This window comes from Hemitrygon akajei, chromosome 2 (assembly GCF_048418815.1).
Source record: "Hemitrygon akajei chromosome 2, sHemAka1.3, whole genome shotgun sequence".
Taxonomy (NCBI): Eukaryota; Metazoa; Chordata; class Chondrichthyes; order Myliobatiformes; family Dasyatidae; genus Hemitrygon; species Hemitrygon akajei.
This window is the reverse complement of record NC_133125.1, coordinates 54,878,428-54,906,355: the sequence shown is the minus strand read 5'-3', so window position 1 is coordinate 54,906,355 and position 27,928 is coordinate 54,878,428. Positions and strand designations below refer to the sequence as shown.

The window sequence follows — 27,928 nt, the reverse complement described above, 5'->3', positions numbered from 1 at the left end:
CTCCCCCACTATCTCCTCCCCGTTCCCACCTCTCCCTCACCTTCCTCCCCGTCGCCCCCCCGCCTGCCTCTCATTACTCCCTCTTCTCCTCCCTCTCTCTCTCTCTCTCTCTCTCTCTCTCACCCTCCTCTTCCACTCTCATTATCATCCTCCCCTTGTTCCTCCCGCCGCTCTGCCTCACGCTCACGCAGGCTGTCCGCTGCGTCAGTGACGTGACGTGACGTGACGCGACGCGCCGCGCCGGTCCCACTTCCTGCCATCAAGCGCGGTTGCAGCGCTGGCGTGAGTTATAGCAACTGTTGCCTTGTGAATAAAGCGCCGTAGTCACCGTAGTCCTGGCGACTGTTACCCACCAACAGCTGCTCACAACAACAGCAACCGAGGTGAATATTATTAGTATTATTATATATCTGTTGCTACTGAGAGCCTTTTGCACCCTGCAGCACCGTCAGCTGGTCTCTGCCGCCCTGTGTCTTTTACCGTCTTCTCCCCTTTTCTTACTCATAGAAATGGTGGATCTGAATAATAAGCTGTTAATATTTAAACTGTAGTGCGTGGTCTGCTCTTCCCTCCAATGGTTCCACCCGTGGGGGTTTGCAATATGTTATTTTCAGGTTGCTACTGCTGTTGCCGCTTATTAGTGGATTTTGCTTGTGTTTATCGGGTGAAGAAAAATAAATTGAAGTTTTAAAAAAATACGTTCTAATTAGCTGTTTAAAATATACATTTATTTCATCTCGGTTTAAGGCCTTGATTAGCTTTCACTGATGTTTTTGTTCTATTTTTAATAATTATTCCTATCTGTTTTACAGGTTGTTGCGAATAATTATTCTTCCCCCCCCCCCTCCTTTCTCACTCCCTTTATAATATTTACCCAGAGGTATGCATGTGTTTAAATGCTGTGAGCGTGTACTCGAAATGTTTGCTTTCATAAACGATGCGAGTTTCCGTTTGGAGCAGCTGACCATTCATTTAGTTCTGTATGCTGGTGTAGGGTTGGAATGGTTGTTGATCTCTTGTACACCCCCCCCCCCCCCCACACACACACACACACACATTGCTTTACGTTTTCTGTGGTTCGTTGGTTATGTTTTTCTGGATTAGTGTTTTCTTTATGCTACTATTTGAACGTTGTTTGATTAAAGAGCAAATAAACGCTATGTTTTTGGCTGTTTAGGATGTAGTGAGAGTGGGTGATGAGGTCTTTGCCAGCCCCTCCGCCGGCCTTGTGTAACATATGATGGTGTCGGATCTCCTTGGGATGGGTTTTCTCTCTCTGCCGCTTCGCTTCAGTGATCGTGGGATTTTTATTTTGAGGGGGCGGGACATATCCAATTTTTAAAAAATTAAAAATCAAGAAAATGGCGAAGAATAAAATTATTCCATTCGTATGCTCGTATTACATTGTTTTTAAATTATTTATTTGATCAGCGTAGGTTTTGGCCACTTTTGGAACAATATAGATGTATGTGAGATTTGAAAAGATTTTTATTATTGTAAAAATGCCGTTTGCTTTCCACTACAAATACTGTTTAAGGTATGATTGAACTTTGAGAATTGTATGCAGATCAGATGAATGATGGCTTTCTTCAGCGAGAGAGGGTATGATTGATTTTATTTTTTTCCGGCAACACATTGCAGTTTATTATTTATAGACGGAGAATATGCAGATGTATTTAACAGTTCTTTAACTTTTACTTTTTATAATTGATTATTTCATTCCTTATGATTTAGGAAGTGGAAAAGATTTACTTCGTCTTAAATATTCCAAAAATGGGTATTTAATATTCTTGCATTGGCCAGTAATAAATATAACATCGCACAATATTTAATTAAACAGATTACGCTTGTAAATTTGTAACGACTTGTATAGAAACATTCGTTTGTTGTTATTTTCTAAGGAGTGTCTAAGTAATGTTTGTTTTAAATGTTGTGTTTTGTACTTGTGTAAGCTTACGTTGTCGGGATCAAATAAGGTGCAGCAAGTGGGAATAAACAATAGTGTCATTTGTGGCGTATTAGTTTATTTTCCAATATGTTTAATTACTATAACTATGAGTTTAGGTATTAACTCTCTTATTTCTGCATTGGAAGGCGAAGATCATTGGTTAGTTGTATTTTAAGCTGAATCTCAACTGATCGAAGCTATACTTGATATGTATAAATACTGTACTAGATCACGTGCAATACCCTGTTTTTTTACTTATTATATTTGACACAAAATTGGAGAAGAAATGTCAATTACAGGTAGGTATACAGTGTATGATACAATAGCTTTTAGAACAAATTGTTATTTTGACATTTATGTTACTGATAACAGTAAGTACTCAGAAAAAGAATAAGCAAGCAATCAGAAAAATAGCCACTGCTTCCATTTTATGCCAGAGTTATTAGCAGAATGTCCTCAGGCACTTCATATAAATAATTGTGATCAATTGAAACAGACCCGTCTAAGAGGCTATTAGAATTGTGACAAAAAGGTTTGCCACTAAAGATTTTTACAGCGTGTTAAATGATGTATGTCAAATTGGGGACGTTTGGGGATATGTTAGTTATAGGGGATGCTCAAGATGCTAGAATTAGGGGAGCACAGAAATCAGAGGCTTCTGAGCCTGAATGAGATTCAGGCTTCAAATTTTTCATGTGTTCAGTGAAAGGTACAGTGAAATGGATCATTTGCATTAACAACTAACATACGCAAGGGTGTGCTGGGGGCAGCCCGCAAGTGTTCAGTGAGGACAACATAGCGTGCTCACATTGCATGGCTGAACAACACAGAACACAACAGCAAAACCAGCCTGGTTTCTCCCTCCCACTAACAAATGTACAGGCAGTCCCCGGGTTATGAATGAGTTCCGTTCCTGAGTCAGTCTTTAAGTCGGATTTGTATGTAAGTCGGAACAAGTACATCCGGTATTATTTAGCGTCAGTTAGTCAAACGTTTGTCTAATATATTATATAATATTGTATATATATATTACCTTTCTATGCATATAAAACACAAGAAACATATGTATTCCAATAATTAAACCACTGCATTGCTTAGTAATAATTGTAGCTTTCATCAGGGCAGGGCCTTTCACATGCTCCATTATTCTCACTTTATCCTTTAAGATTGTTCCGATCGTTGACCGACTGTAGCCTAACGCTTTTCCAATGACTGATGGTGTTTCACCTCTTTCCAAACACTTTATCATTTCCACTTTATTTTCAATCACGATCGCTTCCCATTAATGGAACAAACACTGCGGGCGGTGGCTCCCGACCTCTGCCGGCTCCCGAGGTCTGTTGGGTCCTAAGGACCACTGCACTGAAATCCCCAGGTCCAAAACTCCACCACACTGAGCCAGGTTAAATGGGACAAGTGGGGGCTGTGCTGGGTTTGGGTGCTGTATTTGATCCTCCACAATATTCCGCATGGGAATTTAAACTAGAGATAGCTGTGTTTTTTTTTAAACAAAGTCGAGTTGTGAGCTCGACATCAACCCAGCACGGGAGCAGTCTGTCACTGGATTGAACTCGGGAAACTCCGTTCTCGAGCCCGGCGCTGATCTCACTACGCCACTGGCCGACCGGAATGGTGGGGGGGGGGGGGGGTCAGGGTGAATTTTGCTAAGAAGAATTTAAGCCAAATACAAAGTTACACACTCAACACAGTGTCAACAGCAACAACTTAAAATGGTGGATGGCGTCACGATCTGACTTAAAATGGCGGACGGCTTTCTCCTTCCTCGGTTCGTATGTACAAGTTGTCTGTAAGTCGGACTTTCGTATCTTGGGGATGACCTGTACACAATCATTTAACCTGAAGACAAGCCATCTTCTTCGGACTCTGACTTGGACTCAGACACACAGGCATTGGGCCTTCAGCTATCCAGGGCTCCGGCCAGTGGGCCTTGATTAACGGACTTCTGATTCAACCCTCGGGCCAGGTCCTCGGCATCAAACACCAGGCTTTGAACTCTGGACTCGTTGATATTTGGGGTCCGGTCACTAGACCTCGAACTCCAGTTCCACTGATTCGTAAACCCAGGGGCTGGGAGTGGGGGCACAAAGTCATGAGACCTAGTTCTTCCCGCTGGTATGGAATCAGAATCCGGTTTGTCTTTATGGCAGTAGTGCAATACATAATAGATAAAAACAATTGCACTAAGTATGTTATATATTAAATAAGTAGTGCAAAAATAGTAACAAAAAGGTAGTGGGGTGTTGTTCATGGATTCAATGTATGTTTAGAAATTGGATGGCAAAGGAGAAGAAGCTGCTCCTGAATCATGTGCTTTCAGTCTTTTTTACCACCTCCCTGGTGGTAGCAATGAGAACAGCATGATCTGGGTGATGGGGGTCCTTAATGATGGACACTGCCCTTTTGAGGCATTGCTCCTTGAGAATGGCCTGGATACTACAAAGGCTGGTGCCCATGATGGAGTGGACTAAGTTTACAACTCTCAGCAGCTTATTTCAATCCTGTGCAGTGGCTCCCTTCTCATACCAGACAGTGATGCAGCCAGTTAAAATGCTTTCCACAGTACAGCTGTAGAAACTTGCAAGTGTTTTTCGTGATATACCAAATCGTCTCAAACTCAGAGTGAAATATAGCCATGGTCATGCCTTTGTAGTTGTGTCGATATGCTGAAACTCATCGACAAGGCAAGAGAAAGTTGTAGAGCATGGAAACATGCTCTTTAGACACCAACTTTGTGCCAATCACAAAGTACCCATCCACAATATTTCCTTTTATAATTCTCCCCATGAGCTCCTTCCTTTTTTTATTCTTGGGCAATTTAAAGTGGCTATTTAACTGATGTCATGTCTTAACTCATGTCTTTGGGATGCAGGAGGAAATTTGTACAGTTTGTTGGGAGATCACGCAAACTGAATACAGAACGCACTGGTGATGAAGCTGTGAGGCAGCAGCTGCGCCACCATGTGCCCTGAAGGTTTGAAAACAAGAGTGTTAAATTTTGAGGCAATGCTTGAAGACAGATAAATACAACAGGCTGTGTAGTTTGTTGACTCTATTATAGAGTGGAATAATGGAGATTATCACGCAAAGTATTGAATAGTCAAACTGGAGGTAGACATGATTGAGGGTTGTAGTAGCAGATGAGCTGATGCAAGGTCTGTTTCTTGCTATACACTTAGTGTCCACTTTATTAGGTATACCTATACACCTGTTGGTTAATTCTTATAACTAATAAGTCAATTATGTGGCAGCAACTCTGCATAAAAGCATGCAGACATGATCAAAAGGTTCAATTGTTGTTCAGGCCAGTCATTAGAATGGGGGAAGAAATATGATTTAAGTGACTTTCACCATGAAATGTTTGTTATTGCCAAACGGGGTGGGTTGAGGATCTCAAACTGCTGATCTCTTGCGATTTTCATGCACAATCATCTTCAGAGGAGGGTTTCTCAACCTGGGGTCCATAGACCCTTCAGTTAACGGTAGGGGTTTATGGCATAAAAAGGCTGGGAGCCCCTGATTGAGATTACAGAGAGTGATGCAAAAAACAGTGAATGGCAGCTCAATGGGCAAAAATGCCTTATTAATAGGAGATGTCAAAGGAGAATGGCCTGACAGGTTCAAGTTGCTAGGAAGGTGACAGTTAGCTCTGATAACCATGCGTTACAACAGTGTTGTGCCGACGAGCATCTCTGAACATAACAGATCAATCCTTGAAGTGCATGGGCTACAGCATCAGAAGACAACAAACTGGCTCTCAGTGGTCACTTTTGTTATGTTTTATAATTTCAAAACATAAAACCAATTCAAAGGAAGATGCAGGGCTCCAAAATGTGAGTCTAACTTTTGTGTTATACTTTTTAAAAAAAGCGTGCATATATCACCTAGCGTGATGACATGCAATTCACTTAATTGTACATATAACTGGTAATGAATTATTTAAATGAACATGATAGAGATGTATACATACACACAGTTACTCAAATGTTATTGAAATATTAAATACACAACACTCCTCCTTGCTTAGCTACAAACTCCAACTCAATAGAGAATACATCTCAACTATATACAGTACACAGTATATTATAATACAACCACTATATACAGGCATCCACGGCATAGTAAATTTTAAATTGTCCCATTCGGGCCAAAAGATTTAATTGTTGTGGAAGATTTCTTACTCTTGTGGTATAACATGTTACCTGACAAGGGGAATCACTCTACTTGGCAGGTAAGACTTGTGGCTGTAAAACAATCTTGGGTTCTGGAGCCTTCTCCATGGTGATTGTACAAATTGACTCTGAGACTGCAAGAAATGATTTTGATAGCTCTCGACACCTTTCTTCTAGTTTGTGCACCTTGATCTTGGGAACGTGCATCAAATTCACTGGTATATTCTTTTATTAATTCTTCTGGTGCTCCCTTTATGATCTCATCTCTCTTCTTGGTTTCCTCATTCACAACATCATCTGCTGAATCCTTTGCTTTTGTATCTCCATTGGCTCCTTACTTTTTGACCTTCCACTCATCTTGCAATTTTCTCAACCAGCTAAAACCAAGCCACATTTTGTAAGTAACTGTCTGATTAACATATCAGAAATTTTCTCAGATACGTTGCCTATAAAAACTGTTGTAGTCGAACTGCAGCTTTCATGATTCCTCTGAGTAGCATGGTCCTCCCTTGGTCCAATAAGCTATATGCTTTCCAACCAGAGTTACAAAAGTTGGCAAGAACACCTGTTTGCCCTCCATTGGGCAACAGTTTATGGTGTCCAGCATGGAGACAGTTGTGGCATCATCCAGTACCTTTCTTAATTCACTTTCAGTTGGCTCTTTTGCAGGGGATGTGGCATATAAATGGTGGATGGATGTGGCATGTAAATGTTTGGAGATCCATCCACCAAGTTGTTGTCTCAGCCAATCATATCCTTACAGTGCTGGTTTTCCTGTTTTTACTGCAATGTGGCTTGTTGGTTGTTGTATTTCACTGTCACAGATTACATTCCCACAGGAGATATCTCTTCTCCAGTATAAGTTCTTACTTGAATATTTGCAGACTTCAGATTAGCTTCTTTGAAATGGTGTTCAAACTCATTTTGTGGAATGACTAACAGCTGAACCAGTGTCCAATTTGATTTTTAATTAATTTGCTATTAACTTATGGTGTAAGCCATATTGCTTGTCTATTGTTAGTTTTCACGTTGTAAATCTCAAGGGTATCCTGTCCTATGTCAGATTTCTCATCTACACCATGCTGATTAGTGTTCTTTTTGAAACTGCAAACTGACGTTTTAGCTTCTCTTCCCTATGTAGACCATTTATTTTTGACTGCCCGGCATGCTCTTTGTATGTCCTACTTTGTTGCATTTTCTCTAAGCCTCACCTTTAAACCTGCATTAGTCTGGTCTACGTGGCCCGTTGCCACAATTCATTCAGCCAGGCCGGTTTCTGTTTTGATGTTGCAGTTTTGCTCATGGTCACTTTCATTCCTAACTGCAACTCAATTGCGTCTCTGTCTGCAGTTTTTATTAAAACAGCAATTTCAACTGCTTTTTTAAATGTAAGTAGTTAGTCATTTTTTAAGATGTTCTCCTATGAGATTCCACAGTTTCAGTTCTTTTTGTGTTCTCGCACATTCTTTCTTGTTGCTGATTGGCGGGATGGGGGTAGGGGTTTGGGTGATCTATTAGCTTTGTGCAAGGGAGGGGTTGGGGTTTGCAAGTTTTTGTTGCTTTTTCTTCTCGTGTGGGGGGGGGATTGATTTCTTTCTTTCAACCACTTCTATGGTTTTTCTATATTCTATGTCTATCTGGAGAGGACAAATCTCAGTTGTATTTTGCATACTCTTTAATAATAAAATGAAATTTTGAACTCTCAGTACAGCATTAAGCCCATTACTGAATTGACAATGTTCAGATGATCAGTTCAGCTATGTATGCTGAAATGGACTCCCCTGCTTTTTGCTTCCGCTTATGAAGCCTAAAGTGTTCTGCAGTCAACAGTTCCTCAGTTCTAAATATTCCTGTATTTCTTGACAATATCAGCAAAGCTCATTTCTGCTGGTTTGATTGGAGGAGTACAACTATGAAGCAAACTGTATGCCTTTAAACCCAATGCGCTTAGCAAAATTGGTACTTGTTTCTCATTGGCTATTGCATTTGTTTCAAAATCTGTTCAATTAGCTCAGAAAACATGAGCCAACGATCTCTTAGAATCAAATGCATCAATCTTTCTGATGTAGACAGCTATTTCTGCTCTTTTTACTTATGATTATTATCACCTGGTACTCACTATGCTGTTTACTGCCTTTTTTTAAACTGGACAGTCTCTGCACATCCTGTGCTTTTTTTTAAACTCACCTTTCCTCTTTGTTTCAATGGTCAGTCATCATATGGGTTGGTTTTAAAAATATTTCATCACCATTGTTATATTTTGTAACTTCAAAGCATTAAACTAATTAAAAGAAAGACACAGGACTCTGAGATGCAAGTCTAATTTTGTCTTTAAGCGAGGTGTGCACATATCACATGATATCGTGATGACATGCAATTCATGTACTTGTACATGTAACCTGTAATGAATTATTTAAACAAACAAGAATACTTGATCAACCAATGTATGTACAAGATTACTCAAATATTATTGAAATAATAAATACACCATGTTTATTAGATACTGGATTTACCTAATAGTGGTCACTCAATACATTATGAAAGTGGAAAGAGGTGGTGCTTCGATATAGCTGTAAGACCTAGACCTTAACACTGGTTAAATGCCACAGAATTTTAATTTAATTGCTAGGGAAAGGAGTTTCAGTCTGTTGGTTGCTCATGCTGTTCTGGAATCTGGACTATAGAGGGGTGAAAAGCAGTAGTCATAATGTAAAGCTGATGCCAAAAAATGGAAACTGAAAACATAATTTTATGATGTTGCTTGGGAAATGTGTAGATGAGAAATAAGGGCGGGCTTCATGGAGCATCTAGTATACAAGACCATAAGACATATGAACAGAAGTAGGCCATTCAGCCCATCATCGGCTCTGCTATTTCATCATGGCTGATTTCTGTATTATCCCTCTCAACCCCATTCTCCAGCCTTCTCCCTGTGATATTTAACTCCTTTACTAATCAAAAATCTATCAACATCCCTTTAAAGATGCCCAATTATGGCTTCCACAGCCTTCTGTGGCAATGATTCCACAAACTCACCACCCTCTGACTTAATAAATTCCTTCTTATCGGTGTTCTAAAGGAACATCCTACTCTAAGGCTGTGCCCTCTGGTCCTAGACTCTCCCACTGTAGGAAATATCCATTCCATATCCACTCTATCTCAGCTTTTCAATATTTGACAAGTTTCAGTGAGATCCCCAGCCCCTTTTGTTCTTCTAAGCTCCAGCAAGTACACACCCACCAACATCACATGATCTTCGTACGTTAACTGTTTCATTCCCACAATCATTACCCTGAACCTCCTCTGGACCCCCTCCAGAGCCAGCACATACCTTCTTAGATAAGGGGCCCAAAACTGCTCTCAATATTTGTTCTGACCAAGTATACAGCCTCAGCATTATATTATTGCTTTTATAGTTAAGTCCTTGAGAATGTAAACTGTACAGAATAGTATTGAAAATATATTAAAAAAGTAAAATAATATCAGAGCAAGTGTGGAGGAAGAAGCCATTGTTTGTAGATGAGACACAGCTTCTAGCTGCTTTAACTGTCTGGATATATCTAATGCTAAATTGGCCATCACAGCTCTTAGAGCTACGGTTATTAGCCAGAGTGAAAGTAATGGGGATAGAGACAAAAAATCTAAAATATCAGTGACTTATAGAAATAATGTACTTCTTTTCGGTTGTGATTCATAGTTTTTAACATTTGCTCCAAGGATCTGTTTTTAGCAAACATGCCATCGTTAAAGAAGAACCTATAGAAAGAAAGTTCATCATCCTGGTACACGCAGGCTCTAATTAATCATTACATTAAGAAGTGTTTGAATAATCTATATTTTAATGAAAAGAAACCTTGGAGATTTTACTTGCTAAATTATAAAAGTATAAAGGGAAGTGTAATTCATAACTCAACAATAAAAAAATCTCCCTGTGATATTTCTTTCGAATCCTCATAATTCATCATCACAAGTTATTGTTAATGGACAGACTTGCAAAATTTCTCTCTTGTATTGTCAAGTTCAAAATAAAAACTATATCAAATGCATTGCTTATTGAATGTGGACTTTTCATTTTTAATGGATTGCATGACAGTAGAAATTCTTTGTTTGCCATGAACAAATGGTTTCTGAGTTTCTCACACAGTGCTAGAGGAAGTCAGCAAGTCGGGCAGTATCCACAGAGGGGGAAAACAGGCCTAGACCCTTCATCAATCATGACTGGAAAGGAAGGGGAATGAAGTCAAATTAAGAAGGTGGGAGTATGAAGAGCACAAGCTGGTACGTTTTAGGTGAAACCAGGTGAGGGGTGGGTGAGGGAGGGGGGGCTGAAATAAGAGGCTGGGAGGTGATAGTTGGAAGAGGTAAAGAGCTGAGGAAGAGGACTGATAGGAGTGGACAGATGATTAAAAGAAGGGGTGAGAGGGCAGCCAGAATGGGGAATAGAAAAAGAGGGGGAGAGGAAAAAATTACTGGAAGTTAGAGAAATTGATGTTCATGCCATCAGGTTGGAGGCTACTCAAGTGCATTCTGAAACAAAACATTGAAACATTTATTCCAAACCTACTAACAATTCACCATAGTGTCTGCTGGATATAATATTATATGCAATATCGAGTGAAATTTTTGCTAAAATTATAAAATGTATTATGTAAAATTGAATTCACCAACAGAGCTATGAAAATACAGTTGTACTGATTAACCTGGTAGATGAAATTCTGGAGTAATGGTCTGAATCTTCATTCTAGAGGTATATGTAGTTTCAAGTTTGTGTTAAAGCTAATAAAACTGCAAGTGCATTGCAAACTAGCTCTAAACCATCACCTTTGACTTTTAATTGAAGTAGATAAGATTGCATGCAGTACATCAAGATAGTGGATTACCTTTCAGCATATGACAGCTGCTCAATTGGAATAATACTTCATCAATTTTTTTTTTAAAACCAAACATCACATTTTGAAGTTTCCTGGGCTTCCAGCAATTTGCCACTGAAAGCCACATGAGAATAGTGGCAGATGAAGGGGCTGACTGAAATACAATAAAAATTCACAACTGCTTTCCCATTATGATTAGAAAAGAGTTCTTCACATTACTTTTGTGGAGCTTACTGTCCAGATCTGGCTGTTTTAATTATGTCAGGATGGCTGATACCTTGACTGACTTGCACCATGACTGTCTTAAATTAGATCTTGGATGGGAGTAATATCAGTAGCAGCAGTGATTTATTACTGAGAGGCCTGCAGCTGGAAAGCAGAGGGGGGAAGCTTGCAGGGGATGCTACCAATGATACAGGAAAAAGCTGATTTCTTTTTTGATGTGTCAGAAAAGCATTGATTCCTCGGCTTTACGGTCTTTGATTTAATTAAAAGCTGAGCTCAATACACTTTTGAATATATTAGAGGAATCACAGGATACAGGGATTGAACAGGAAAAAGATATTGAGCTAAAAGATCAGCCACTTTCTTATGACTTGTAGAGAAAGCCTGAGGGGCAGAAGCGCCTTTTTCTCTTTGTTATGTTTTTTTGTTTCAGGGGCTCAAATTGTTTCCGTCACATGATGTGACAATCTTCAGTCTCTGACTGTAAAAGGAGTATTTAGAACCGGACTTTTTGTGCTATTCCTGGTGTCCACAAGTTACCATTGGTTTTCAGAGTGACCAAAGCACTCTTAATTTTTTATATTCTATATGTGTAAATCAAGCTGTCAATATCTTGATACCAGTCAGAATGAGTGATTACTTAGATTTGTGTCTATTACTTGCTGAGGGCATTGGAGGCCAAAATTTTTTTAAAAAACTGTGGTTGGTTTGTAAACTGCTGGTAATTTCTGGTTCCCATGTTGAGCAAAGAGAAAGTCACCTTTCCTCCACCATTCCCTATTCTTGTTTCCTTTTTATACCTTCTCTTTTTACCAGCCCATCACCTCCTTCTGGTTCCTCTCCCCTTTCCCTTTCTTCCATGGTCTTCTGCCCTCTCCTGTCAAATTACCCTTCTCCAGACCTGTATCACTTTCGCCAATCAATTTCCCAGCCCTTTACTTCACCACCACCTCCTCACAGGTTCTCCTATCATCTGCCACATTGAAATTCTCCCTCTCTTCCTCCCTCCCCCCCAACCTTCATAATCTGACTTCTTTCCCCTTCCTTTCCAGTCGTGATGAAGGGGCTTGGCCCGAAATGTTGACTATTTACTCTTTCCCATAGATGCTGCCTGGCCTGCTGAGTTCCTCCAGCATTTTGTGCGTGTTGCTAAGGAGAAAGTTATCTTTTAGCAGATGTTTTCTATCACAGGACAAACAATTTGAATTTCCTACAATTGTTGTTAGCAGTTACAATACGCTTCTGATACTCAGATTGAAACGGAAGTTATTCTCAATATTCACATGCTGATATTTGTTGAATGGTTCTGATGATCAGCTATTATGTGTTCCGCTTCACACAAAAGCATAATTTAAACTTGCTAGGGAGCAAAGCATGGAGTTCACATCATCTGTGAACATGTCCGAGGAGGATGACACACAGGAGGAAGATGATTAGCCACCGGCAATGACAAGTGGAACGAAATTTAAATCTTTCTTTTGGTTGTATACATGGTTCAATATCAAACACTAATGCAACTGGTATACATTCTTCTTACCCATCCAGTGTTCCAGAGGTAAATGAGTTGTACAAACCACCAGCCATCCTTTGCATTAATGTTTTCCTAGTCCTGTGATGGATATTTACTCCTTGGGTTTTTGCTAATCTCAGCATTCTAAACACAGCAGCTGAAACTTGTAAGATCAAAATCAGATGCAAGTGAACTTACAACTGACAGTTTGTTTAGCTTCTAGTTGTAAATGAGAGTTAGTCTTCATTTCTTAATGTAAATAGAAAGCAGTAATCAGCTTGAAGTTAAACCAAGTACTGTTTATAGAAGAGCTTTGCAAACAGATGCTCTGTCTGTAAAAGCAGATGCTATCCATTGCACCTGCTTATTGCTGCTCAGAGGTATATTATAAGACAATAGGTTGTTTGATTTGGTTTAAAACAGAAGTTGACTAAGTTGCTTAGTTCAAGGGAGCTTGTATAACAGATGGATAATATTTAGCATATTAATAACTGATGAGTTTATTGTTGGGAGTTTCATGCACTCAAGTAAATTAGCTTCATAGCATTAATTGTGGAACTAAGTCTCCTAGAAGCTTTTAGACCATTTATGTTAAAAAAGTTATCTGAGGAAATACCATATGCGCGTGAAGTCATTCAAGTGGTAAAAAGTATAAATGTAGAGAACAGTTCAGGATTATTAGGAAAGTGGTAAGGAACATCAAGAAACATGGGGTGAGTTAGAATCTATTTCTTCAGCTTCATTTTCTGCAATGGAAGACTTGTTCATCTACAACTCTTTAGTATGTCTTTTTAGTTTACAGGAACTGTATCTGTGTTTTGGAAAGCCTTTCTCCTTTGTGCTTTAGGTTTTAAAAATGGTTTATGTTTTGTGTCTTGGAAATGCTTTGTGTCTTAGAAATGCTTTGTAATTTGGAAATGTTTAAGATAGAAATCCTAAGAGTTTTAAATGTGTATTAAGATTGTTGCTTGGATTTAAACGTGTATCACTGAAAATAAATGAACTATATTTTACACTACTTTGTTAGCTGGAAGTATCTTCTCCTTGGAGGGAACCTACCACTCGAATAGTGAGTATTGGCATCCAAACATACATTGGAGAATAAACAGGGAAATAAACTGGTCTTTGAACATTGTGTAGTTACAGTATAATCTCCCTTTAGTGAGAGTACTCGAGGCTGTTATATCTAATAGGCTTAAAGCCTTTGAGTTCAGAACTTCACGATCACCAAATCCAATGGCATTACAAACCTAACCCTTTTGAATTAATCTGTGCCCTCAAGCAGGTCAAATGCCAATTTAAGAATGTGCAGTGAGAGTTTGTACAGAACAATAAAGCAAATGTGCAGATATTTTCAATCAACACACACAAAATGCTGAAGGAACTCCGCTGACCAGGCAGTATCTATAGGGAAAAAAGTACAATCGATGTTTCAGGCCGAGACCCTTCGGCAGCCCTGCAGAAAAAAAGATGAATAGTAGATTTAAAAGATCGGGGAGGGAGAGAGAAACACAAGGTGATAGGTGAAACTTGGAGGGGGAGGAATAAAGTAAAGAGCTGGGAAGTTGATTAGTGAAAGAGATGCAGGGCTGGAGAAGGGGGAATCCAATAGGAGAGGACAGAAGGCCATGGAAGAAAGGGGGTAGGAGCATCAGAGTGAGGAGATGGGGTGAGAGAGGGAAATGGGGATGGGGAATGGTGAAGAGGGGGAGGCATTACTGGAAGCTTAAGAAGTCAATGTTCGTGCCATCAGGTTAGAGGCTACCCAGACAGAATACAAGGTATTGTTCCTCCAACTTGAGTGTGGCCCCTCGACAGTAGTGGAGGCCATGGGTTGACATATCAGAATGGGACTAGGAAGTGGAATTAAAATGGGGGAGCTGGGAGATCCTGCTGCTTCTTGGCGAAACAATCTCCCAATCTATGTCAGCTATCACCGATATACAGGGGGCCACACTGGGAACACCAGACACCGTATATAACCTGAACACACTCACAAGTGAATTGTTGCGTCAACTGGAAGGACTGATTGGGGCCCTGGATGGTAGTGAGGGAGGTGGTGTAGGGACAGGTGTAGCACTTGTTCTGCTTGCAAGGATAAGTGCCAAGAGGGAGATCAGTGGGGAGGGATGAATGGAGAAGGGAGTCACATGGGGAACCTTTCCTATGGAAAGCAGAAAGTGGGAGTGGAGAGAGGGGGAAAGATGTGCTTTGTGGTGGGATCCCGTTGGAGGTGGCAGAAGTTCCAGAGAATTAGTGCTGGACATGAAGGCTGATAGAGTAGTAGATGAGGACAAGAGGAGCCTGGTAGTGTAGTAGGAGGATGGGGTAAGAGCAGATGCGTGTGAAATGGATGAGATGTGGTTGAGGACAGTGTTGATGGTGGAGGAATGGAAGCCCTTTCCTTTGAAAAAGGAGAGCATCTCCATTCTTGAATGAAAAGCCTCACCCGGAGCCTGATAGAAGGAGAACAGAAGGCCATGGAATAAAGAAAGAGGTGGTGTTCTGATAGGAGAGACCTGAAGATTCTTTTCTGTTTTCCATGGCCTTCTGTTCTCTTATCGGACCACCCCCCCCCCCCCCACCCCTCCAACTTATCCAGCCCTGTATCTCTTTTGCCATTTAACTTCCCAGCTCTTTACTTCATTCCTGCCCCCAGCTTGTGTTTCTCCCCTCTCTCACTTTCTTTTTTCTCTCTAGTCCTGCCAAAGGGTCTCAGCCCGAAACGTTGACTATACTCTGTACTCTTCCATAGATGTTGCCGAGCCTGCTGAGTTCCTGCTGCATTTTTTGTGTGTTGCTTGAAATTCCAGCATCTGCAGATTTTCTCTTGTTTTTGTTTTTAGATATATTCAATAATATTTTTTGTAAATTATTGCTTGTACTGGTTCTATGCAGCATGGCCCTTGTGGGACCTCCAGAATTAAAAGCATGTTTCTCATATCTGTGTTCTAGGTACTGAACGCTGCTTAGTTGAACAACAAGCTCTATTGAATTTAAGCATTCACTAAGCAACATGTTTCATTCTGCTGCATCCATGGGAAGTGCAGTACAGAGTGGCTTTACACTGAGGGAGCAAATTTTATGTCCTTTTTATTTCTCTCAATGCAGTACTCAAGTTGATGTGCTTTAAATTACCTAGAAATAATAGGATAATGAAGATAGAATTCATTGTTAATATGAAACTTTGCAGCTTGGGTATATTGTGGAAGAATGTGAAATCACTTTTACTGAATTATAAGGGGGTGAGATGTGCATTTCCATCCAAGCAAATATTGTTTTGCATTTGTTGTACTTCATATTGGGTTTGGTAGAGCAAAGGAAAACCTGAGAGCATATTGCTAAAATAAGACCTTTGGAAACTTATAACTTGAATTAGAAGAAGCCGAGTCTTAACACATTCAGCTAGTAAGAAGGTATTCCTTCTAATCTGCAAAGATAATGAGAGGAGTTCAGTATTGATACTAAAACCAAAACTTCTTGCTAAGAATAAGGAGAATGGACAAATGACATATTACGTTTATCCAAGGCTTCTGTCAATTGGTTGTTTGAATCTTGACTAGAGCAGTAGTAGTTTTCTGATTTCAATTTGGACTTGGAATTGGTGAAATCAAACTTGAGCAAGTGAAATAATGTTTTAATGTGATTGTAACATAGTTGATTATGTAGTATCTATCTAGCATAACTACAGACAGAATCCTTGCAGATAATTAAGTTGCTCAAGTCAAAATAAGATCCTGTAGTTTTGCTGTGTCTCCCCTCTACATGGAAAATTGTTAAGGGTTATACTGTAAATGCTTTAATTGTTATTCAACTTCAGTCCTCAAGTGTTGGGCTGTCCATTATTAAAAAGAGCATATATAAACTTAAAGAGGGCTCCTTGAAGGACTGAATCAACTTTTCTCCTTCCATCCTTCATTAATTATAATGTTCTTGCCTTCATTGGCATGAATGGCCTGAGTAATGAACTGTATTCATAAACTAAGTGTTGTATAGTTGTGAAGAAAGTACTGTATTCAATCACTTTGTCTTTCCATTGTTTAATAATATCCTTATTACAAGCAAAGTTTAAGTTATTGAATCGATTAAATTAATCATTTTAGCTGTTAATTGAATTCAGTTATTTGTTAACTTGGCATGAATTCTATGAAATTAATGTATTCATTGGCATAAATTATAAGCACTAATCTTAAAATTTGCTTTCAAACTGTATAAAGGTAAATCGTAATGTTAGTTCATTCCATCTCGAGTGCAGCCTTGCTATTGAAGCACTAATTGTTGTCTCCTTAACAATGCTGATAGGATTATAAGCAAGCTGTTTTTAACTTTGAGCTGAGATTTCTAATATTGCCTGTTGCTGTCAGAGTGAACCTAAAATCCAAATGAGCATGATGATTTTAATGATGAAGATCAGAAAGTTTTTGGTTTGTTTAGAAAGACTTGAAATGATTTTTGTTCTGGATTGCTGTTCTACAATATGTATAACTTGCTTCTAAGCTGTGGAAGTTGCCTGTTAACCAATTTTAAGAATTTGATGTTTGTCCTTGGAATGAACATAGGAAGCAGAACATGGCAGCATTCCTTGTATGCAATGCAAAAGAGTGAAATATAGGAGGTAAAATACTCGAATCCATAATTGAGGAAGAACAGGGAACTTACAAAAAATAATAATAGGATTGGTCAAAAACAACATAAATTATGAATGGGAAGTCATATTTGACAAATCAGTTCTAACAGAGTATGTAAAACGAACATTTCAGGAGGCTTTCAGAAAGCTGCTGTGCCAAGTTTGTTGTTTCGTATGGCATTCACACTTCCAATTGAAGTGTGGCTCGGGAAGGGCAGACATGACTCTGCTTGGGAGCCGGGGTTGGATCAATCATTGTTTGACAATCTTGTCACTTGAATGGCCCTGAGTTGGCATTGCCTGTTGGAATCCTTGAAGCACACAAGCCTCCACACAACATCAACGTGTTGCTCCAGGTCATGAAGGCCATGCATAGTGATAAAGTAAAATGAGAACATATTTGATTGAGGATTAGTTAATGAGTAAAAAACAAGAATAGGAATGATAGGGTTTTTTTCAGGATAGAATACTATAACCCCTTGGGTGCTGGGGCCCTGCTCTCTCCCATTCATATCCATATCAATCGTTTGAACAAACAGACCAAGTGAAATGCGTACAGAAAAGAAGAAACACCAGAAAGACTCAGCAGGTGATGATCTGAAACATTAACTCTGTTTCTCTTTCTACAGTTGATTACAGCATTTTCAGTTTTTGTTTCAGATTTCCGGTATTGACAATTTTATTATCATACAATATATACAAGTCTGCTGCTGGTACAAAGCTGAGTTAATAGGGATAAAGCAGAGAGGCTTCAGGGGAGTTAAACAGCCTAACTGGATGAGCAACACATTGCAGATAGAATACAATGTTTAAAATCTGAGGTAGGGAAAGGTAGGAAAGCTCACATTGCCTCTCATTATACTTGTGTTATAGGTTTTGGCTGTTTTTTGTGTCTGGATCCCTTGTAGACACTTTGTACTGTACTCATTGCTTCCTTTTCAATTTGCATTGATATTATCAACAAACTTGGATAAATAATACGCTGTCTCATTTGTCATTATTATAGACAGAAGATAGTTGAGGCACCAGCACTGAAGTACCAGTACTCCAGTCGTTCAGAAAAATTAAAAGGCAGAGCACTTTTGCTCATAGTTTTATTTGTTATTCCTTGCATTTTGAAAGAAACATATCTGAGCTGTATTTTATTGTTCTAGAGATGAGTTATAGAGCACCAAATTTAACATTCATTGCCATTTTGCTAAAGTCCATGTTTATCCCCATAGTTGTCAAAGTAGATTATAGTCTACTACTGCAGCTGCTGTGCAATTTGGGTGCTAATTGGATATGACTGGAAAATTTTGTTGAGATTTGGACATTAAGAGCATTGTTTTTTGTTAGGGACACTGCATGTATTAAGTACCATATAGTCCAATCTTCTAGGTGTATCTGTAGGCTAACATGTGGCAAATAATATGCTAGGAATCTTCGAGACAATGACATTCAATTGCAGCAAATGAATAATCATTGATATTTTCTGTTTTTCATTTGTTCTGTGTTCTTATGATGCACTGCTGATTGCATGACTTCTCCAGTTCTTAAGCATTCTTTGAATTATGTACATGAATGATTATTGACTCAGCGTGTCACGGATCAACAACCTCCCTTCTATGGACTCTTTCTATATACTTGCTACCTCAGTAAAGCAGCCAGAGTAATCCCTTTCTATTGGGGGGGGGGGGGGGGAAGATTCAGAATTCTGAAAGCACATTAGGATTTAAGGAGAGTTTTTATCCCACTGTTATCAGACTATTGAGTGGTTCCTTAGTATGATAAGTTGGACTCTTAGCCTCACAATCTGCTTTATGATCTTTCACTTCATTTTTTTACCTGTACTGCACTTTCTCTGTAGCTGTTAGACTTTATTCAGTATTGTTATTATTTTACCTTGTTCTACTTAAATATTACTGTACAATGATCTGAATTGTGTAAACAGGATTCACTGTTTCTTGGTACATGAATTCCATTTATCTGCAGATATTACTTCCAAGACTTGGTTGCGCCATTTGCTCAGACTCCGTCGTATACTTTGATATACAACCATTTTAACTTATGTAGTCTAATCATTTTCATAGGAGCAGTCGGATATTATTCGAAATTTGGCAGAATTAGCAGATCTAGCTTTCAGGTTCAAAGGTCCAATTTAATATAGAAATTTATACAATATACATACTGAAATGTTTTTTCTTAGCAAACATCCACGAAAACTGGATGCCCCAAATAATGAAAGAGAGTTAAACGTGAGAACCCCAAAGTCCCCGCCGCTTCCCCCTCCCGCGCGTAAGCGGCAGCGAGCAACAATCCCCCCTCCCCCCATCGGCAAAAAAAAACAAGCATCAGCCCCACCACCACCGAGCAGAAGCGTGTGTTGAGCGACAGCAAAGACACAGACCTTGCAGTTACCCCAAAGACTTTGCATTTCATCCAGCATTCAACAAACCACAGGTTCTCTCTCTCCCTCATAAGGGAGAGGGAGGTGTCCCCCATTTTCAAAGTGAGCGGGAGGCATAACAACAACCTGCTGGTTTCCAATGTTAAAAGTTCATTCCGTTGCTTTGTACGAGCTCTGTACCTGAAGATTGCACCTCAGGTCTTCGGGACCACAGTGAAAGGTTTTCTGGCCTCCCCGACAGCACACGAGTCTCCTGCTGTGACACTGACCCTCAATCTGCCCGTCTCCAGAGCCCCAAGATCTTAGGCTTCCAAATATAAGCGAGACTCTCAGGCTGAACCCTTGGTATGTCGGATAACGGCCGGTCGTGAAACCCCGAGGACAAGTCCCATTCCCGTAAAGAACCAAAGTCTGCGTGTAACTCCAGGTCAACGTCTTCAAAAGAACCCTGAAAGGAAAAAATAAAGATATGAAAGATGGAAATGGAGCTATTTCTGAAGATGCCAGCAAAGGAGTCACTGTTTAGCACCATCTTAACTTCACCTCCAATTGCCCAATTGTAGTACCCTACTGGAAATTTCATGCCTATGCAATGTTTATCATGTATATCTTGGTACATATCCTTGCTAGCTTAAAAGCTGAATACATGGGTAAACATCGATTTAAAATTAAAAAAAATATCTTTTTGACATTGTAAAATGGCTATTATACTGCCCTCACTGAGGTGTTGTAACAGCAACTAATCACTCAGCCAAACTCCATTGAAAAACATCATGAGACTCGGGGCATCGCATCCCAGCTCCTTGGTTTTATTGCAGACTCAATGGCATGATATAGTGAATAAGGAGTGAGACTGAAAAACAACAAATACAGTGCAATTACTGCATTGTTCCATTCACGCAACTAAATATACATAGGTAAGTAGGAATTTGGTTAAGTTTCTTGTAGGTAAATATTATAAGATTATTAAAAGTAAATACTACAGGTAAATAATTGTATAAACCATTAGCATCTAGGTTAGTGTCTAATAAACTCAAAAATAACACTCTATTTCAACAAAATCTTACACTTTTGCTTTACTTCTAAAAAAAATATAACATCAACTTATAAGCAGTGCTTCTCCTGGGCGAAATAACAGGATGGCTTTGGATGGAAACTTTCCCTCCTAACATAAACCTCTGGTCTACTGCCAGCCAGTGTGTTTTTCTACTTACTACTTCCTGGCTGCATAGGAAGTGACCTAAAACAGATCAGAAACTGCACATTAAGATAAAAGCTGAGTGTGCTTAATCACATATAACAACATAACTGAATTGTCTGAAGGGCAGACCAGCCATGGCTTTGGAATTCAATCATTAGGACCACAGTAAAAACCTAGAATTAGGTTTTTTTTAATACAGGATTTAGTTCATTGTTAGCAATAGCTCTGCTAATATTGCCTACATGACATAAGTACTGTTTTGCTACTTTGAATTGATTCTTTTATTTGGTTTTGTTATAAGAGATTTTTGTGTAAATATTACCTCCTAAAGCTTTTAAATAAGTTTCTTGAACAGATAAAAGATGGTCATAAACTGAGTAATTTGGGAATAGAGCTGTTAATTAGTGCTGCACATTTGCTGTGTCAAGCTGTTATGTAAGCATATTTTGTAGCAAAATATTTAAATAAAATAAATGGACTGAGGAAGTGGCTGTTCTTGTACTTCAGTAATCTAACTATTGATTGTGGAGAAATTTTCATAAACAATTATAAAGCTATTTTTACTGTATGGAATAAAGCATATAGAAAGTGTTGATCGCCCAGCTCCTGCATCAATTGTATAGAGTATAATTAGCGACACTGCATGAATTCACTCCTGAATTTCTGCATTCTAAGCACAGGTTTCTGTATAACTAAGACATGAAACACTGTACTCCAGAGAGCTATCGCTGTTTAAGTTGTTGAGTATATTCACTAGTGAAGGTCAGTATATTAAGTGAATCAAGTGATGTATGGATAGATTGTGTTGAGATAGATTAGTTATCTTAAAATTTGTGTAGGTTTAGAGGGTTGAATGGAGATATAACTTGGCTTTTTTGGGGTACAAGAATATTGTTCATGCAGAAGTATTTATTTCATGTGCAAGCTCCTTTTACCTGATTTCCTTATAGAAAATCTTTAAAGTTATTTTGACTCCCGTATTCCGTTAGTTTGTCTTCAAGCTATCTTCCTGCCATCTTACAGGGATAGAGTTCCTCTTGCCTTCATCTACCACCCCATGTGCCTCCACATTCAACACATGATTCCCAACAACTTCCGCCATCTTCAGCGGGATCCTACCACCAAACACATCATTGCGTCCTCCTGCTCTCCGCTTTGCACAAGGATTGCTTCTTCCGTGATTCCCTTGTCCATTCCTGAGGAAAGGAACACTATTTTGTCTGGCTATATTGAAGTATGGTTAACTGATAATTAAACTTGAATTTGATCTGTCCCTCCCCACTGACCTCCCTCCTGGAATATACCTTGCAAGCAACCAAAATGCTATACTTGCCCATCTACTGCCTTCCTTATCTCTGTTAGAGCCCCAAACAATCCTTCCAGGTGAGTCAATACTTCACCTGCGAATCTGTTGATGTTGTCTACTGTATCCCATGCTCCTGATGCAGCCTTTTCTACACTGGTGAAGCCAGCAAAAGTTGGAGGAACTGCTTCGTCGAGCACCTCTGTTCCATCCGGCAACAATGGAATTTACCTGTGACCAAGCATTTTAATTCCTATCTCTATTCCCATTCTGACGTGTTCCGTTTCAGGTGGCCTTCTCTTTTGCCCTGATGAGTCTATTCTCGGGGTGGAGAAGCAACACCTCCTATTCGTCTATGTAGCCTCCAACTTGATGGTATGAACATCAATTTCCCTTCTGGTATCTTTTTTCTCCTTCTCCCCTCCCTCTTCCCTCACTCTGGCCTCTTGCCTCTTCTCACCTATCTATCACCTTCCCTTGGTGCCCATCCATCCTTCCCTTTCTCCATGGTTCACACTCTCTCCTGTAAATTCATTTCTATAGATGCTGCCAGACCTGCTGAGATCCTCCAGAATTTTGTGTGTGCTGCTCTATCTACTATTAAACTGTTTCAGCTTGCATTAAAAATGAATAATACAAAATATTAAAATCCAATCTTTTACCATTATTACAAAATAGAATTTGTTCAAATTTAGTTTTGTAACCTGAAGTTAAATAAATTAGAATGTACTTGGAAACATCAAAGTATTCCTCTCCATGCAGTCTTCATTTCCAGACTTGATACTTCTCTGTACAAAGCCCTGATCCTTCACTATCCTGTGCTTGCTGATCTATATTGGCTTGTGGTTTTGCCAGTAATTCAAATGTTAAATGTTCACCTTTGTAACTAAGTTATTTTTGGTCTTTGGCATTCTCTTTGGTAACCTCAACTATCAGGCTCTTGGACCAGTTCACTTGCCCCATCACTGAACTTTTCATACAATCTATGGACTCACTTTCAAGGTCACTTTATTTTATGTTCTCAATATGTATTTATTACTATTATTATTGCTTTTTTTTCTCTTTTGTATTTGCAATTTCTTGTATTTTGTACATTGGTTGTTTGTCCACCTTGTTAGGTGCAGTCTTTCTTTGATTATATTATGGTTGTAGGATTTACTGTCTATGCCCACAAGTAAGCAAACCTCAGGATTGTTTGTGGTGACATATATGTACTTTGATAATAAATTTACTTTGAATGTTGAAGTTTACACCACTGGTGATAACTTTGCATTTCTCCAATTCTTATATATTTTTGCTGTTCTTGTTTTATCACTTCTGGTCGTTGAAAACAATGTAAGACCAATACTCTGAATTTTAGAGTCATAGAGTTATAGAAAAGTACAGCACAGAAACAAGCTGTTTGGCCCATCTAGTCCATTCTGAAATCATTTAAACTGCCTACTTCCTGCACTAGGACCATCACTGTCCATACCCCTACCATCCATCTGCCTATCCAAACTTCGCTTAAACATTGAAATCAAGCCCACATGCACCACTTGTGCTGGCAGCTTGTTCTACACTCTCTCACCCTTTGAGCGAAGAAATTTCCTTTGTTCCCCTTAAACTTTTCACCTTTCACCCTTAATGCATGAGCTCTGTAGTCCTACCTTGCATTTACCCTATCTATACCCCTCATGATTTTGGATACCTCTTATCAAATCTCCTCTCAATCTTCTACGTTCTAAGGAATAAAGTCCTAATCTATTCAATCTTTCCTTATAACTTAGGTCCTGCAGACCCGGCAACATCCTTGTAATTTTTTCTGCCCTCTTTCAACCTGACTTACCTTTTTTCCTGTGGGTAGGTGACCAAAACTGCACACAATATTCCAAATTAGGCCTCACAAATACCTTGTGCAACTTCAATATAACATCCCTTTTCCTGGTACTCGATAATTTGATTTATGAAGGCCAGTGTAAGGTCTAATCCAATTTACTACCTCATCTTGAATACCAAATGACTGAACCTTCTTGACCTATCTCCCATGCGGGACCGTGTCAAATGCCTTGCTAAAGTCTATGTGGACAATATCACTTTCCTGGTAACTTTCTTGAAAAACTCTATAATTTTGGCTAGACATGACCTACCATGCACGAAGGTGTGCTGACTATCTGTAATCATTCCATTTCTATCCAAATATTTGTATATCTGGTCCCTTGAAATACATTTCAGTAACTTTTCCACTACTGATGTCAGACTCACTGGCTCATAATTTCCCGGTTTATGTTTGGAGTCTCTCTTGAACAGCAGAACAACATTGACTAAATTCCAATCCTCTTCTACCTCTCCTGTCGCAAAAGATGATTTAAATTTTTCTGCTTGGTTCTGGGCAATTTCTGTACTTGCCTCTCCAAGGGACTGAGAGAATACCTTGTCAGGCTCTGGGGATTTATTCTTCTTGATATGCCTCAGATAGTAAATTCTTCCTCCTCTGTAATTTGTATAGGGTCCATGAAGTTGAGTTGAATTGAATTTGTTTATTGTCATTTAGAAACCACAAATGCAATGCAGTTTAAAAAATGAGACAACGTTCCTCCAGAATGATATCACAAAAGCACATGACAAAACAGACCACACCAGAAAATCCACATAACGTTTGGCAATCCCCAATCCAGAGTCCGGAGAGGCTGCTGTGTATTAATATTGTGCTACCGTCTTAGCGTGTTCCCCGGAAAGGAGCTCCAAATCCACCAGACGAAACAAGACTACCCAGACACACCAAGTCAAGAGACCACCCAACAATCCAAAAACTAAAGCTATAAGATCTACACAAAACCACATAGTTACATATAGTTATAGTTAACATAGTGCAGACAATACCATAATTGATTAAAAAAAAAGTCCGAAGATCTTAAAAGACTAAGTTCGAAAGAAACCACCACACAGTTTCCACAAGTTCTCAGGGTCCCGATAGACTCGTCATCCCACGCTGGCGGCAGAAGGGAATATGGGCTTCCACGGCGCCACCCGACTCAGCCACGCAGATGCAGCACACAATGAAAGCTCCGTTGGACCCAGCCTCGCAGAAGCAGCACACAGTGAAAGCGCCCCGACCGCAGTGGACTCCGAGTCCCTCAAACCTCTGAGCCTCCGACCATCCCCTCTGGCACAACCTCTCCAAGCACCATCCTCTGCCGAGCGCATCAAGACACCCCCACCAACGGCCACCGGTAACGTGACCCGGAGGACTGGGAGCCTGTTCTGCTCAGCAGAGACCCGAACCTCGCAGCTGCAGCAATGAAGAAGGCCTTCCTGGAGATTTCCAGATGTTCCTCCGTGCTCCCACGTCCGTTTCTCATCTGATTAGGATTGTGTACGGCACCCTGCTTAACAAATAACAGACATCAGCTCTGGAGTGGCTGCTGCAAGCTGCGTCGCGCCGCCATCTTGTGTAGTTGATGCCACTTTGCCTCACTTCTGTAGACTTTGCGTCTGTCTCTGAGTCAATAGAGATGTAAGAGACTTATTTAAGATCTCTCCCCATCCCTCCACTCTTGTGTTGCCATTCTGATCTTCCAGAGGAAGATCCCTTTTAATTCTTTTGCTCTTAACATGCCTGTAGAATCTGTTAGGATTCTTCTTCATCTTGTTTGCGAGGCCAGTCTCATGTCTTTTATTCCTCCTGATATCTTTTTTTAAGAGTTGTCTTGCATTTCTTTTACTCCACAAGCATCTAATTTGCTCTTACTTGCCTATACCTGCTATGCATCTTTTTTTCTTCACTATGGCCTCAATATCTCTTGAAAACCAAGGTTCCCTATACTTGTTATTTTTACCTTTTATTCTGACAGGCATATACAAGCTTTGTACTCTCAAAATTTCACTTTTGAAGATCTCCAACTTACTAAGTACACCTTTGCAATCCGTACTTGCTAGATCACTTTAGATACCATCAAAATTGGCTTTTGTCCAATTTAGAATCTCAACGCACAGACCGACCTATCTTTTTGCATATTTACTTTGAAACTAATGCCATTGTGATCACTATATGCAAAGTATTCCCCTACACAAACTTGTGTCACCTACCATGTCTTATGCACTAACAGCAGTGCAAGTAGATAGATAGATAGATAGATAGATACTTTATTCATCCCCATGGGGAAATTCAACTTTTTTTCCAATGTCCCATACACTTGTTGTAGCAAAACTAATTACATACAATACTTAACTCAGTAAAAAAATATGATATGCATCTAAATCACTATCTCAAAAAGCATTAATAATAGCTTTTAAAAAGTTCTTAAGTCCTGGCGGTTGAATTGTAAAGCCTAATGGCATTGGGGAGTATTGACCTCTTCATCCTGTCTGAGGAGCATTGCATCGATAGTAACCTGTCGCTGAAACTGCTTCTCTGTCTCTGGATGGTGCTATGTAGAGGATGTTCAGAGTTTTCCATAATTGACCGTAGCCTACTCAGCGCCCTTCGCTCAGCTACCGATGTTAAACTCTCCAGTACTTTGCCCACGACAGAGCCCGCCTTCCTTACCAGCTTATTAAGACGTGAGGCGTCCCTCTTCTTAATGCTTCCTCCCCAACACGCCACCACAAAGAAGAGGGCGCTCTCCACAACTGACCTATAGAACATCTTCAGCATCTCACTACAGACATTGAATGACGCCAACCTTCTAAGAAAGTACAGTCGACTCTGTGCCTTCCTGCACAAGGCATCTGTGTTGGCAGTCCAGTCTAGCTTCTCGTCTAACTGCACTCCCAGATACTTGTAGGTCTTAACCTGCTCCACACATTCTCCATTAATGATCACTGGCTCCATATGAGGCCTAGATCTCCTAAAGTCCACCACCATCTCCTTGGTCTTGGTGATATTGAGACGCAGGTAGTTTGAGTAGTATTACACACTCTCTCGTTGAGACTTATATGTACTGATTAAGAGAACTTTCCTGAGCTCATTTGACAACTCTATCCCACCTAATCCTTTTACAGTATGGGAGTTCCAGTCAATATGTGGAAAGTTAAAATCACCTACTATCACTACCTTGTTTCTTACAACTGTCTGCGATCTCTCTACAAATTTGTTCCTCTAATTCCCTGTTTGGTGGCCTGTAATTTAGCCCCATTAATGTTGTCATACATTTCTTATTTCTCAGTTCCACCCATAACACCTCTGTAGACGAGTTCTCCAGTCTGTCTTGACGAAGCACTGCCAAGACGTTTTCCCTGACTATTAATGCAACCACTCCTCCTTTTAATCCTTCCTTCTGTTGTGTCTAAAACAACAGAATCCCGGAGTATTGAGCTGCCAGTCCTGCCCTTCCTGCAACCAAGTCTCACTACAGGTTACAATATCATAATTCCAGGTGTTGATTCATGCCATAAGCTCATCTGCCTTTCCTAAAATACTTATTTCATTGAAATATACACAGCTCAGAATATGAGTCTGCCATGCTCAGCCTTTTGATTCCTAACTTTGTCTGAGGTCTTATCAATATCTGTCTTCACAACCTCTCCACTAACTTCTGGCACACTGTTTCCCATCCCCCTGCAACACTAGTATAAACCCCACCATGCAGCACTAACAAACCTTCCCACTAGGATATTAGTCTTTTTTCCAGTTCGGGTGCAAACCATCTCTTCTGTACAGATCCCACCTTTCCTGGAAGAGAG

At 39.7% G+C, this 27,928-nt stretch overlaps 1 protein-coding gene across 3 annotated transcripts in view; it reads left to right on the top strand.

The window, feature by feature from the left end:
- Nucleotides 1-249: 249 nt before the first annotated feature.
- rfx3 (regulatory factor X, 3 (influences HLA class II expression)) overlaps nt 250-27,928 on the top strand; it is a 312,575-nt gene continuing 284,896 nt past the window's right edge. For all 3 annotated transcript variants that reach the window (XM_073072399.1, XM_073072385.1, XM_073072389.1), the window contains exon 1: nt 250-383. The gene's annotated coding sequence lies outside the window, so the exon portion shown is untranslated. The remainder of the gene's footprint in view (nt 384-27,928) is intronic.